The 16,072-nt window shown below is 41.5% G+C and overlaps 1 long non-coding RNA gene across 3 annotated transcripts in view; it reads left to right on the top strand.

Annotated features, from left to right (window-relative positions):
* Nucleotides 1–16,072, top strand: part of LOC137857896 (uncharacterized) — a 193,512-nt gene that overhangs the window by 108,588 nt on the left and 68,852 nt on the right. For all 3 annotated transcript variants that reach the window (XR_011097361.1, XR_011097363.1, XR_011097362.1), the window contains one exon: nt 497–596. This is a non-coding gene — a long non-coding RNA (uncharacterized lncRNA). The remainder of the gene's footprint in view (nt 1–496; nt 597–16,072) is intronic.

Here is a 16,072-nt window from a genome sequence, read left to right as displayed (position 1 = left end):
TTCCTCTGTGTTCTGCCTTTTGTGACTATGGATCCGAGAGCACCATGTAGATCTGGCTGTGTGTTTGCCTCAGAATGCTTGCATTTGTGGCAGGAGCAAGTTTCAAACATTTAAACGGTCAGATACTTTGTCACTTAAGCCTAGACAGCGAGCAAAACACTAACACCCTGCTTTAGGCCTGGTTGTGGCCGCTTTGATGGGTTTGAACAGCCACAGCCTGAGCACTGCTTCAGTGAGAGCTGGGGTGTATGTGGCAGCTTGAAAATGGTTCTGCTGATCGTACCACCTGCGTTTGCATCCACAGAGCCACCGTGATGCAGCGTTTATGTTGTTTGTCTTGCGCTAAGCAAATACCAGTTAAATAGTTGTCATTAACATCTTCAGGAATTGCATACTTGGGCAATAATTCAGATACGTCTCCGCTTTTCTTTTTAATCTTCTAGTGTTCTTCTCCCCAATTCCTATGTCTATGAAGTTGTTTCTAATGTTGTTCCAGGTGTGAGGCTGTGATGAGGTGCTCCGTTTTTACCTTCTTGATCCACGTGGCGCTAGAGTATGCAGCTAGTCAAGAGGGAAATCAATTGCATGGATAACAGGTATGTTTTACTGCTCATTCATCAGTCAGTGATAGAACATTGTAGATTGATGTTTGATCTTTGCAGGGGTATGTGAAGTTATTTGAGGGAGGAGAGAAATGAATTTGTACGTTCTGTTTGTCAGAACAATTTGGAGCTACTTCTGTGAGAAGAGCTACAGCAGTGGCAATGCAGAATGAGCTCAGTATGTATGTGGTCATTCATTTAAAAGCCTCCAGGCGTCAGGCGGGTTTGCCTTGGGGATTTGGGTTCAGGCCATTGGACCATTTTAATTTTGCCCTGTGTTTGGATTCATGTCTGGGCCCTGATATGCCGTGATCTTATGAAGGACAGGAAATCATGAATGTTCTGATCCTGCTCAGACTTGGTTTGGGACCGTTGGTAATAACAATGAAAACTTGATTGATCCAATATGACTTTTTGTGGAAAAGGAAAGGCATTGCAATTACTTGTCCTTAAAGGGCTGAAGTCTAGTCTTCGATTTTAATGCTGAGAAATAGACTTCATGTTCAGTCAAAGCAATTGTTGATCCAGTCAGTTTCAGTGTTGCTGGATTTTTGTACCACTCAGTTTAATGTTTACAGATTTTGCTCTTGGGCTGTCATGACCTCATCAAACACCTTAAACTCTCAGTCATCTCTGAAAGGTCGTGCCTTCTACTCATATTATTCAAGTCACAAAATGATAGAAGTTTTCCCTTACATTCTTTATCCACAAAACTTGTTTCTTAAAATACTGAATATTTTTACCTGTGATGCTGGTATTTTCTGTTTTAATAGTGTTACTATGAACATCTCTGCTGAGAGAAACCTGCTGCTGCTGAGTGATCAGCATTAATTAGGTTTAGCGTTAAAGATGCTATTTTCATAATCCACACTTCTTTAGGTAATGTGTCTGAGTTTTATACACACAAGGTTTCTTTGAAACATTGCAGAATACCAGGTCTGCAACATCGACAATGTTTTTTAGCAATACATTTATGCAGCAGTAGGCATGCTGGGTAGTTTATAAGCTTTTAATGAAATGCTGGCAGATATTAGGGTTTTATGGGCTGGAAAACAGTGCAAATCAAAGAGCTTTGCTTACTGTTTATAACATTTTTCCCCTGAATCTAACAATATTTATCTCACTGTTTCTATCTTGCATTTCACTCTTCACATATTTACTTTTTCTTTCACTGATATATTCACAGTCAACAAACTATTCTGTATGAAGTATACTCAGAGCTACGCTGTGCCTGTCATGTGAGTCCCGTTACCCAGATAAAGCCAAAGATGGCTTGTTCCATATCCTATTATTTCTTCAGTCTGCATTTATCCTAATAAGGGTACACTTACATCTTGAGTCGGTATTTCTGGACATCACTAATTGTGCCTTTCCTGGGGCAATGTAAATGACCCCAAAGGGATGCCATGTTTTCTGACTGCCTGCTGGCTAATACCTGCTCTTGTGCTTTCAGGTTCAGGAGCAGGGCCTGTTTCAGCACTGGAAAGCATATTCTGTAGCTCAGTTAGGGAAAATGGTGATCTTTGATGATAATTCTGCTGGTATTAATAGTAGGTAATGATAAATGTCTGTAAAAAATGTGTTTTTGAAGGTATGCAAAAGAACGTATTTTTCTGAGAAGTTAGAAAATTAAAATACAGCGTTTTTCTCTCATCAACTCTACTACTCTCTGTAAATTCAGACTAACTAAATTATAGTATTACTCTGTACACAGAACATATGATTGGTTTGGATAGATATGAGTCAGTGACGTATGCCACCTTAGATTAAATTATAGAAATGTATTTTGTGATTCATATTTTACATTGCAGTTAGCCTAAGATGCTTTGCCTGAACTCAGATCATAGCAGCAAAACTATTTTTTAAAACCTCGTATTTTCCTTAGGGCACAGAACACATTCATCGAAGCTGTTGAAAAATGTCCATTGACACCAATAGACTGCAGCTCAAGCTGTTTGTGTACAGTGGTGCTATATTTTATTGGAGATGTAATTGCAGCAGCATTTCAGAATAAGTTTATGTCTCATTTATTTTAGGTGATCTAGAATTAGATAACCTGCATTTGGACTTTCAGCCAAATTCTGTTAGGTACTGATTGCTCTCTTTGGTTTGGAATGTACAGCTCTAGGCAGCCTGTAAAATTTGTCTCAGTCCATGTGGGAAGCTAGAGTTTAGGAGATCAGAGCAGAATGAGATACCGGCCTGCAAATAACAGTGGAAATTTTGGAGGCGAACTGGGGGAACTTTCGGAGAAACACTTTGATTAGACTTCCTTTGGCCTGTCATGACCAGCTGCTAGTTCAGACCTTCTTCATCACACCACCACATCCCCTTACTTTTCTATTTTTTGCATTGGTGTAGTCTACATCACTCCCTTCTCTTTCTCTTCTTTTCATCTGTTGGTGCCTAGCTTACCAAACTCAAGTTTCTTGACACAATACACCCGAAATAATCATGCCAGTACCATGATGTTGACAAGCTTGTTTGTTCCGTGTGATGCCCTACTTCTCTTGTTCATTACCTGTCTCACGTAATTGCAGTGTAAACAATTTGGAAGGGGATTTTCTAGTATTTCTACTGATTAATTTCTGGTTATTACTACTGTTACTACTACTACCCGTTACTGTTCCTACTGTTTTTATTGTTTCTATTGATCCTCTACTGTGTCTGTGCAGTGTCTGACTCACTTGGGCATGGTCTGAGTTGGTCCTTAAGGTACGGTTGCCAATAAGCATGGTTAACAACCATTTTAGATCATCTGGGAACAGTCTTGAAATTTCCCTTCTTATCAGGAAGCTGTGTGATTAGTGTTTCTTCAAACATTTACATTTTCAAGTGTATAAAAAGATCCTTTGCTTCTGACAGCATGAATCGGTGCGCTGTATGTGCAATTTGCCCTGGTAATTACTTATGTATGGTGATAACCATAGCAACATCCCAGGTAGATAATGTCATGCAAATTACTGCAGCTCCAGGGATGGAAGATGTTAATACAAGTATGTACTCACACCCCTGGTCTTCAACATTTTGCAGCGACTCTCCCCTCCCCCAGACGTGTTGTTTTTAAATTTCCTTTCCTCCCGGTGATCGGAAGGAAAAGAAAACCTCTCGCTATTTTTCTCGTTGGTATTCACGCAGAGGGAGGGGGAGGGTGGTCCTTCAATGTTTCTGTCATGAATAATTTTGTACACAGGGTGGAAATTCCACAGTGTATGTAGGGCATAAAAGTCCAGAGACTTGGATACACTGCAGGGCCACGTTGTGCTTAAACCCAAGTTCTTGCATTTGTAAACATGGAGCGTGAGTACATGTATGTGGGGGTGGGATTGTAACCACAGATGTTTAGACTGAGGTGTAAACCTCCTCAAATCATTTACAGAGGAGATGGGAGAGCAGCTTTGTTTTTCAGAGCAGACATGCTGTGGCTGAATACTTATCAGGGGTAGTGCATTGTCACTGCAATGAAGAAACAGCAGAGAGGAAATAACTGGTAACAGTTATCCCTTGTTTGGTCACAAGCAAGAGAAACAAAAAAAAAAAATCTATGTAAGTGCTAATCTGCATATATATGCAAGTCCTTTTGTACCCTAGAGGTGGCTGGAATCTTTTATTAAAATCATTTTAAAAGAAAGAAGGAAAGGAAATTGGTTAAGTAGAAGTTTAGCTTTTCTGATGCAGAATGAAATTCTTGCTGAACTTTTGGCTGTGTGGTTAAATACTGGGCATGCGGGTGTTAGCCCTACAATCTGCGCCGAAGCTGCTGGTTACTGAAAGCTGAACTACTCCAGCCATTAAACCAGGAAATACCTTGATTAAAGAGAATGGAGATTTGCAGAGTCAGAAAGACTGTGCAGGCAGCTGGAGTATGTAGTCAGATCCCAATGTGTAGGGAAAATATTCCCAAAGCGAGCTAAACTATTCACTAGGCCAGCATCAAACTGTCTTCATCATAAAAACAAGGTCTCAAATAGAAGCATGTTGAGGAGTGGAAAAAAAAAAGAAAATTGAAGCCACTGAACAACTTCATTTTGGTGATGGAGGTAGTAGATGTTCAGAGTGTTAATTGGAGATTTTAAACACTGCCATTCTGTATCCCCTGGAGTCTGTACAGGGATGTTTGCCACTCTTACAAGTCTGTCTACAAATCCCAGACTGTAAAGTTTAATCTTTTTCCCTCTTATTCTTCTGTGAATTAGTAATTCAATACTTCGGCTATCATTAGCATGGATAGCACTGTTCAGCTGTGCCAGCCTGTCCAGAATAACTATTGGTGACAGCAGAATCTGAAAGATGCTCATGTCCAGGTAATCCAGTTTGTTGTTAAATTTAGCATCAGTGCTAGGGGCTACAAAGATCCCTGACTTGCAGTGGAGTTGTTTTGTGTGTTTGTTTGTTTGTTAGCTGGTTGGTTATACTTGGGTTTGTTTGGTTTTGTTTGCTTATTTGTTTTTAAATCTGCTAGGATGCCTACCTAATGAAAACAAGCAGCACCACAAAGAAATATATAAAGTCGGGCTTTGTACCATCTGACAGAAACTATTGAGACTAATTGTCTGCTTGAGCTTTTGCCTGTCTGCCTACTTTACATAAAGTGGACATTTCTTTCTCATTTCTATATTCAGCATGTGCCTGCCTGAAGATGGGCTCTCCCTACACTCCGTATCACATCAAAGGGAATAGTAGATGCCTGGGAATTATAGGGATAGCTGGAATGAGGTTCTGCCTAGTTTAATGCTCTCTCTCTTCAGAATAAAATTAGTAATATCAATTGTGCCAAACATCCTGAAACCCTGTGTGTAGGCTAGTTTCTTTGGCCAGTACCACAGCCAGACAAAACACTTGACTATAATTATCTAGTCCTCTGCTTTCCATGGCTAGGATGACTCTTTCAGTCAGGAACTGACCTCTTCCTAAATTCAGTGGGAATCAGGACCAGCATAGTTTGTTGTTCCTATGCTGTCTTGTTATTAATGCAAGTCTCTAGTTTTGATTTACTGTTTTTATTCACGGAGTGAGGTATCATTAACACTGAATTAAAAACAAAAAGGCAGAAGGTAACCTAGGAATGCCTGATAAGTGGTGTCAGTTGTTCAAGAAATTCATAGCAGCGCAGATAACTCAGTTAAGATCTTAAAGTTTATCATGGAATTTGTCGAGATTGCAAAGCTTCCGTCAGAGCTGCAGCATTATTCAAACACAGTGGAAAAAGGTGGGCATGGGAGATTTGCCTAATGCCACGTGTGGGGTTAACATTGGGTTTGATAATTCTGGGTCCCCACTCTAGCTAGCAATGGTTTTGCCTTCCTCCCTGCGCTATGTAGTCTCCCCATTTGTTTTTGTTTCTGGCTAGTATAACTAAGGGAACCTGCTGGCATATTGAAAAGCACTACGTTGGCCAGCTGTACAGTTTGTATTTAGCAAGTGGGTATCTTTTATCAGAAGGCAAAGGAAATAATAACATCAGAATCACATGTCAAATAAGTATGTATGTTTAATAAATAATATTCCACGTGCGTGATTTTATTTACTGTCTCTTCTCCTCCCTTTTTCCGCCTCACCAGTTGCTCACCTTTGCTAGTTTATGACAAGATGTTGAAGGAAACATTGCATTATCGCATGCAGCAGGCATCAAGGGAGAGAAATTGGCTTGTCATTAATAGTAATTGTAAAACCAGCCCTACAATAAAGGCTACTTTTGGTCACAACCTGCAGTTGTGAAACAAAATCCAGAGCTCTCATCTGTTGACCATTTTTAGCTCAGGGTCAAAATCTCCATGTGCAAAGGTCAAGTGTAGACGGATGGTGCTCATCACAGGACTGAGGGATGCATACAGGCTCTAGCTGGAGTGCAGCCTGGAGTGCAGGTATCCAGGGGAACAGGGGAACTCAGCTTTCCTAGCTGTTTCTTAGGGTATCACTAAATGGCAAACTTCAGGTTAAGACTGAACATTTTGTGTCTGTTATGCCAGGGGAGAGATGGCATCAAAAAGCCCTGATAAGAGTTCACCTCCTGAAACATCTGTGATTCCTCCATCACTGCTCTAGAGGTTTCTGAAATGCTGGTACAACCACAAGCAGCTGTGGCAGCGTTCCCATGGCTGCCTCCTGGTCCCTCCAAGCAGTTGGTGTTTCCCACCTCTTAAACTTCAGACATAGCCATGGTTTCCCTGCCTGAATTAATGTTCTCATGTTGACAGATACTAAGGGCTGATAAAATGGCTTGAAGTTCTCAAGCAAACAGCTGTACCAAATGTTGCAAGGAGCTATGGCAGAGGTGCTGCAGGCTCCATCTCTGTGGTTCGGGGTGTAAGTGGGAAGAAACATGAACACTCAGCCCTGAGTAGACAGCCTGACCTTCTAGGAGAAGAAGAATAGGGCTGGCTTGGAAACTAGAGCAGGAAGCTGCCTTCAAGCTTAGATTTTATTTATTTATTTAAAGTACAGCACAATTAAGCTACCTTGGAGTAGAGGCATACCAACTGCAAAAGAGTCTGTCCAATGTCCTCTTAAATCAGCTGAAGGTGTTTTAGTAACTTCAGTGACCTTGGTTTAATTCTCAACAGCGCAAAGTAATTCTGCATCTTTTAGGACAGGAAATGCAGTATGCTGTAAGCAATATGAATCCCTTTTACTCTTTCTGGATCGCTAATTTTTATTTAGGTTTATCACACAACTTGTAAACTGCATGCAGCCTTAAATGCAGACATAATGTACATTAATGTGATAACGGAGAAGTTGTGCTCTTTTAACCAGACAGACAAAACAGAAATAGAATAGAGAACAGTAGAATATTCAAAGTAGAATATTCAAAGTCTTTATTTTTCCAAATCTTTACATTCTGGTTTGTCTACTAAGGATACAAAGTGTAATTATACTAAAAGATGCTCACAGAGGACAACACATCAAATTGCTTTAGACAGCAATAAAAATGTCCAAAGACTTGGTTGAAAGTCTTTTACAGGGCCACACATTCAGTACCTTTTCCGAGTTTTTTTGTGGATTGGCAGTTTAGAATTTACAATTCAAACAGAAATCACAACAATTGCAGTTCTGAGTGTATATAAACAGTATTCATATAAGAAAGTTTAGTTCCTTAAATGTATTAATTCGGGGAAGTCATCGTTTCCAATTTTTGTTTTGTTTTGTAGCCATCAAGGGCTCAGCATGCCAGTTTGTAACTGATCACAGGTATAGCAAACTGGGTAGATAGTGCCAAAGCATCAACAGAAAAGCATATTAACTACTCCCAGAGTTGTGTAGTCACTAGGAGATTATTTAGATAAACTGGGTTACGAACTGAAACTAGCTATAGCACACAGTTGTAAATGTCAGTGAACCAGACAAGCTAATTCCTTGCCTGTGAAGTAACGTTGGAATGCAGAGTATATGCAGTTTACGTTTAAATATAAATATGGGATTACCTTTTAGGCTGTGAAATGGAATCATATACGCAACAAACATTACATCTAGGGTCTTCCGTGAGTGAAAACCGTTGTGTCAAATATGGTTAGTTTAGTATTGTTGATGGGCTTTATTCAAGGTTCCTAGAATTTATCTGCCAAGCATAAATAATTATTTAACAACTAATAGGGCAAGGCCAGAAATATAATAGCTTTTATGTTGAAATTAACATCAAGTGATCTGTAGACATCTGCTAAGCAAGCCAAATGTGGTCTATGTGCTGTATGCTTTGCCTCACTGCCTCAAAATAACAAGCACTGCTTATATTTGGAGGGGCAGTTTTCCTTGTTAAAATGGGAAAAAAATGCTCTGATAGAAATCACTTGCACTGTTAGGATCAAGTGTGTGATGAACATTAAATAGCCCTACAAATTTAAATAATGCTCGATACTGAGATTTCAGCCTTGCAAATGCTCTTGGTTCCTGATGTGTGCTTAGTGTGGTTCAGAGGGGAATTAAAGTCCTCTCTTTATTTCCTTTAAAAAAAAAAAAAAAAAGCATCAGCTAGGATATCCCAGCCTTTAGCAACTGCAGCTTTCTGGGGTTCAGTAAGTGTGAGAGCCGGAGCCTCAGCACATTTATTTTTCCAAAATGACCAGAAGGGTGAAGGAATTGTAAGAGCTGTAGCATCAAGAAAGCCTGAAAAAGCTCCAAGCAGCAAAGATCCCTTCCAAGTAGATACTCACTGTTGCCTTGCAGTGATCTGCATTCTGTGCATAAGTGTTCAGCTTATACGGGTGCCAGAACTGAAACTGTACTTCCTTTGCTTCAGAGCACCGCAGTTGGCATGGGATGTTTGCTCTACTAGCTGGTGCAGTTCATCTGCTTTCAGGACCATCCATTCGATCTTTGGCATCTTCTTTAGGGGTCTTGGCCTTTCCTCTGTTTTAAAAGTATTAGAAGGAGGTTGAATTGCTGAGTGGGGAACGTAATCTGTGTGAGGCAAAGTCTAAAGATGTTAGTAAGCTGAAAGGACTGCACTGGCAATTTACCAGGTACTATGCTGGAATGAATGAGAAACTCATATTCATTGTGCTTATGTATGCTCAAGTTCTTTATGTCCATATTTAGATCTATTAACACGATAAGCTTAAGCCAACTTGACTTTCTTGAATGAACAAAGCTGTAAATGGCAGAGCCTCAACAACAAACCCCATAAATGTGTACGGCCACCAGCAGAATGAATAACACCGGACCTGAGATTCTGTGGGGTTTGGCAGTGATACAGAAGATGCTGTTCTGAACAAGCTGGATTCCCTTTCGTACAGGAGGCTTGGCACCAACCTTACTGTGAGCTGGCTCGGGCATTTACGGGGGCAATGAAGCCTGGGCTCTGTGCTGGACTTGCTGTCTCTGCCCCAGCCTTCCCCTTGAGTATTGGAGTGTGGCTTCAGGCTGCTCTGGTTTGCACTGACAGGAGTCCCTGGGGATCTCTCTGCCAGCTGGGTTAGCCAGAACACACAGTGCCCTAGCCAAAGTCAACTTTTCCCTGTGAGGGCAACCACAGCAAGGAAATGTCCAGATGCTGGCTATGCCAATTCTCAAACCACAGCTCACCCTTCACAGCAGCGATTTCCTCAGCAGTTAAATGGCAGGTAGAGGAACTGGACAGAGTGTTTGTTTCGGCAGGACCAGCACGGCTGTCAGACCCCCTATTGTTAACTAGCCAAGTGGCTTCTGGTAGATTTGTGTCCCATTGTTTCCACGTGCTGGAAACATAGTCTTTAACAGTCCATTGTACCTCTCAACCTTCCCAGAGGCTTGTGGGTGATAAGGGATGTGGTACACCCACTCAATGCCATGCCTCTTTGCCCAAGAGGTAACAAGATTGTTTTGGAAATGACTCCCATTGTCAGACTCAATTCTCTCTGGTGTACAATGACGCCACAATACTTGTCTTTCCAGGCCCAAGATAGTGTTTCGGGCCGTGGCATGGTTTACAGGGTATGTTTCCAGCCACCCAGTAGTTGCTTCTACCATGGTGAGTATGTACCGTTTGCCTTGGCAGGTTTTTGGGAGTGGTCCGATATAGTCAATTTGCCAGGCCTCACCATATTGAAACCCTAGTCATCTCCCCCTGTTCCAGGGAGATTTTACCTTCATGGCTTTCTTGATTGCAGCACAGGTCTCACACTCATGGGTAACCTGTGTGATGGCCTCAATGGTCAAGTCCACCCCTTGATCACGAGCCCATCTGTAAGTGGCATCCCTCCCCAGATGTCCTGATGTTTCATGGGCCCATCGAGCTACAAACAGCTCACCCTTACGTTCCCAGTCTAGGTCCACCTGAGCCACTTCAATTTTCGAAGCTCGATCCACTTCTTCGTTGTTCTGATGTCCTTCAGTAGCATGACTCTTGGGCATGTGGGCATCTACATGACGTACTTTAACATCCAGGTTTTCTACCCGGGCAGCAATATCTTGCCACAGGGTAGCAGCCCAGATAGGCTTACCTCTGCGCCGCCAGTTGCTCTTTTTCCATTGCTGCAGCCACCCCCACAGAGCATTTGCCACCATCCATGAGTCAGTATAAAGATACAATACTGGCCATTTTTCTCTTTCAGCGATATCTAGGGCTAGTTGTATGGCTTTTACTTCTGCATACTGACTCGACTCACCTTCCCCTTCCATGGCCTCCACAACTCGTCATGTGGGACTCCACACAGCAGCTTTCCATTTCCGATGGCTCCCTACCACACGGCAGGATCCGTCAGTAAACAACACATAGTGCTTTCTGTCTTCTGGCAACTCATTGTATGGTGGTGCCTCTTCAGCACGGGTTACCTCTTCTGTTGGCACTCCGAAATCTCTGCCTTCCGGCCAGTGTGCATTTGTTAGAAACTCCCTCAGTGGTGTCTGAGTCATGGGCAGCCCCATGCTTGGTTTAGTATCTTTTGGTTCTGCATGCTGCTCTTCAAAGAGTGGAATTATTATGTTCACTAGAAAAATTACAGTTTGGCCTGTCTCTTATGCATTTGTCCCTCACTGTGATCAGGGTCTTTATCTCCATAGGTCTGCTCAGCACAATGAAGGTGTGATTGTAGCATCTTGGCCTGTCTTAATTTAACTGGCAGAAGTAATCGCAGCAGTGAGGATGCAGCAGCACTGGCTAGCAACCAAGTTACAAAGTCTCTAGAGACCTTGTATACATACCTCCAGGTATGTTGACACTGCAGCAGCTGCTGCTTGCAGGGATAGTCTGAGATAGCTGTTTGCTATTGTGCAGTGAGTCCATTGTCACTCAGCAATGAGCGAGCTACCTGCCACAGGGCTTGTTCCTCTTCTTGGGTGGGTTTTGCAGCTTGTCCTGCGTTTCCAGCTGCCGTGGATGGGATGTACCTGTCTTAGGTAATGGAAAATAGTGGCAGCGGTGTAAATATTCATCCAGACATGTGCCCAGCACACGTGGAGGCAATGCCAAGAAACTGGAGATGGGAAGTGAGGAAAACAAAGAACACACTGCCTCCTGCACAGGGCAACTTTATGGCTGGCATAGCAGTGGAGGAATGGGGGTGAAGTGATGTTTCCACTCTAGTGCTGGAAGTATGAGCTCTGGCCACAAAAATGATGACCAGTTCTGTTAATAGCCTCCCATCATGCCTGACTGGAGAAGCAAGCACTGTCTGAGACTTTGTCATGCTGCAGAACAACGTGCCACTGCCTCAGAAGTAGTAGAAATAGAGCATGAAAACTGGGCCTCAACCCCCAAACCGATGATATACGGATGTTGCCTGTCACAGGCTGATCCCTGGGGCTCTTCTGTTTTACCCTGTGGCAAGGCTTATGTAAGCTGTCAGACTAATGAAGGTCCACAGAGCTGAGCTGAGCACCTGGGACAACACAGGTGGCTCTGCAGCCCCAGTACCTCTCACTGAACTGTGCCTGCTTGGTGGAGTCTGGGACTTGTATCTATCATCCTTGCAGGCATTTTTGGGGATGCTAAACCCAATACCACCTTTCTGTGCCCATTCCCTCTCCTGAAAGAGCGCTCAGCTTCCCGTTCAATCCCACAGAATTGGACATTTGGACTCAAAAATAATTTCAGTCTTTGGCCAACAGTTTTTCTTCAAGACTTTTTCCTGCATCCAGATCTGAGAAGGGTGACTTTTGAACACCATTTCTACACTCTGTTAACTTGGATAAGTTAATGTGAGCAAACTGCATGTGAAGCTGACCCTTGTATTATAAATAGCTAGTTTTGATCTGCAGTATATATTCCGAGGCCCCTGTGGGGCCGAAGCGCCGATGCAGATCGCATCCTTTCCCTAGCAGAGGTTGGTACTGCAGTAGCCCCACCTGCTGTTGGATAGGGAAGAAGCGGCTTTGTCCTTTAACGCAGCCTGATTATGCAGGTTACTTCAGATTACCTGATCCTTTACCACACTGCTATCCTTGCATTCTCCCCCTTAAACCACATTCCTTGTGGTCCTTGTGTTTGTCCTATCTTATGTTGATTCTAAGCTCTTCGGGGTAGGAAGCATATCTTATCTCTGCTTGTAAAGCGCTGTGTAAATTTACACACAGTGGAAGTGCTTGATAATAATAATCAGGATCTCTTGCTTTTGATAGCATTTGATTTCAAGAGCTCTCTGCGAATCTGAATGAGGAAAAGGTACAAAGGTGAAGGTGTAATTAGGGTTCTGAGATGTTTTTAAAGTAATCTGAGTGACTTTATATAGTTGTCTGTTTGTTTTTTTCCCTTTAGAATTGAGAACACCATTAACAGCCTAAAATAGGAAAGAAAATTGGTATGAGACGATTATTGACCAGTACTTGTAAAAAGGATAGGCTGTTAAATGATGGATTAAGAGACTTTTTGTTAAATTGAACCATGGCTTTTACAAGTATGGGATGAGTACAACAATCAAGAATAAGACTTATTTACACAGGAGAATTCATATGAAATCAGGGTGCTTTCAGAGAAGAAAAAGGCTTTCAAGTCTAAAGGCTTTTTTTTCTTTATATGATTTATATCTTCTAGGGACAAATTCTGCAAGATACTTCAGCTCATTCCTGTTTTCACAAATAGTCCTATTTTGGTTAATATATTGTTGCTGAGTCAGGATCTAGCCCATCAGTTTTTCTTCCCCTAGGGAAAAAAAAAAAAAAGTGGTTACAGTAGTCATCACCTTCTAAAGTACCTTATTTTAGAACAATGTGCTAGCCTATAGTGTGACATTTCACGTTGAATTTGGGATTAGAGAGGAACTCAAAACGGCAAAAATTGTGTCTAGAATGAGATTCCAAACGCTTTATTTGTGAGAGTTCCTTAGGCTCATCTTTTGGAAAGATGAAGTTCAGGGTGCATGAATGTATGTGTTGTCATACCTGCTTATAGGATATGATACATGCAGATAGGAGTGGAGTGAAAAGATGTTATTTAGTTTGGGGTAGTGTGGAGGCTCAGGATAGTTAATTTGTTACTAAATTTTAATATGTTTTCCCTCAAAAGATAGCTTAGACCTTAATTTTTAGGAGGCTGTTTGGATTTCTTAGATGAGCAAATGTGTTCGTTTCTGTCTCTGCCTCATCTGTTTTGTGCCTGTGTAACCCAGCAGGGAGAGCACAGCACTTTTGATATTCTCAGAAGGGGTGAATATGTCTTGCTTTGAAGATGAGGGAGGCATGACAGTGGTTCATATACCATGTGCTTGCTCTCCGTAGAGGTTACACCTTGCCCTGCAAGAACTTAAAATGTCATGACTGTCAAAAATTGCAGTGATTCCAGAAACACAATGCATGATGTACAAAGTAAAGGAGATGACAATGTAGCTGCTGCATTTCTTGATTCCTTTTGAAATATCACCATAGATATTTTAGATATATATTGTGTTTCTCTGCAAGGTATGAAAGAGCTGGAGCTTGCCTTGTTTGTTTTCTTTAGAGTAAAACATCCTTGTAGGTACCTCTGATGTCAGTCATTGCAGTGGCATGTAACAAGTAAGGATGTGCCCTTGCTTTACTGTACAGATGTGACAGTCCTTCCCTTTCTAGGAATATTAGTACTCATTTATCTTGGAATCCAGCAGCACCCAGGCTGAGACATCTGGTGATGACATCTGTGTGGCAACGAAGTGTTCTGGTGTCTGTAATATTCATATCTGACTGCAAAGTAGAGTCAGATGTTTGGGAAGTTAAAACAAGAATGAATGTATATTTTGCTTGAAGAATTCTGTTAGCAAATGAATCGTCTTTAGCAGTGGGTCTCTGTTTGTAAATAATGGGTCTTTGTCTGCTAATAATGGGTCTCTGTTCCCAAATAATGAAGTAAAGACTGATGAACAGGAATCTGGACCTCAGAAGGCTATAAGCATCCTAAGAGTCCATGGAAAGTTTTGTTTATGACTTAGGTACAGGTCATAAAGAAATAGGAGACTCCAGAATGATCAATTAATCATTTTTTAAAATACTTGTGAAAAAGTGACAAATCTTCATGAACTATTTAAAGATAGGATTTTTATAGCAGTTTAACAGATGTGTGGTCTTGTCTTTGCACAGGCTCCTGTCAGTGTGCTACTCACTCAAGAACAGGGCAAAGAAATTATACAAGGGTGCTTTATTCTTTACTCAGGAGATTACTGAGCATATAAGAAAGATCTGAGTTAGACAGCACTCCGAACATGCCCAGAGTACATGGGTGAGGTAAAGTTTGTAAGGGAGTGATCAGTTTATTAAATTCACTACTAGAGTTGGCAAAAAAAATACACAACATTCTGGGCACACGAACCATCCTTAGGGCACTTCAGAAGGATTGATGGCAGCATTTGCCACGTTGAAAGCTCAGTGGATATGAACTTACGTCTGTTTGGCTCAATTACTGTGCTCTGAGCAGTGTAATTTAAATATTGTGTGTTTCCGGAAGGTTAACGTTGCTGGTGCACTTCATGCTCTTCACTGTAAAAAGCAAGCACTTTAAAAACAAGTGACAATCTTCCACTTACTGCTATGCAATCAGTGAGACCGTTCTGTTAAGACAGAAATTTCCAAGACTAAAGTCAATTAGAGTGGGATTTTGTTAGACTCCTGCCTCAGTCTACATGAAGCGAACGCAGAAATGATGCTGTAAAACTGGTGACAAGGGGTAGGCAACACCTTATCTCTGTAAGGGAAAACACAAACACGGACAAGTTACTGTGCAGCGAGCTGGTCCACGCAGTGTGACCTAATGTCCCCTGAGCTATCCTTGCAGTTACACATTTAAAGTAAAGCTCCTTTTGTGCTATTTGGTTTTAGATATTATTACAGGCTTCATATCAAACTTTTTGGGAGTTCAGCTACAATGTAGCAGACTTCAGAGAACAGCCATATATATTTAGATTATCTTCTTGACTTCCAATCACTTCAATTAAGTGACTGATGATTTCTATGGTACAGGACATTGCAAAAGATGCACCTGCCAGTTTTATTTCTCTTTTTATATTGTTGGAAGAGGTTTGGAAGTTTGATCTAAGTATATTCCTGGAAGTTGAGATGCTCCTCTGAATCTTCACAATTTGCTGGAGGAATATTTTGGTGTTTGTTTTGCTGGAGGGCAGCCCAGGGTCTCAAAGGTCCTTTTGAGACTTATAACCCCTGATTCCTGGAATCTAAATGTAGAGCCCAAGTTATGAGCACCTATATGGGGATTTCTCGTGAACTCAGTGAAACTCTTACAAGAAATGTGTGCTGTCAGATGCTGTATTGTCTTCTGGGCAGATCAAAAATACCACATATCAACATTTCAAATGGAATAGCTCTATTTTTGACTCAGTAGCATGTGAGTAGAAGCTGGACATGACATAGAATGCAAAAGAAAATCAAATACGAACAAGAAAAAACCTTTCTTTACCCCTTTGCAGACTGGCCATTTGTCAGTATCTGGTAAGTACATATCTATTTTAAGGAGTAGAAGAACATTTGAAATGTGGCAATTGTATGTGATTTGAGTCCTAAATGTAGCTTGTGGTTATAAGTCTGTCTTTAGCATATTGCAGTGTGCTGCCCCAAAGCTTTTAGATCACATAAACTTA

The sequence above is a fragment of the Anas acuta genome, chromosome 5 (assembly GCF_963932015.1).
Source record: "Anas acuta chromosome 5, bAnaAcu1.1, whole genome shotgun sequence".
Lineage (NCBI taxonomy): Eukaryota > Metazoa > Chordata > Aves > Anseriformes > Anatidae > Anas > Anas acuta.
Note: the sequence above shows the minus strand (reverse complement) of the source record. Positions and strands in the feature narration are given on the sequence as shown.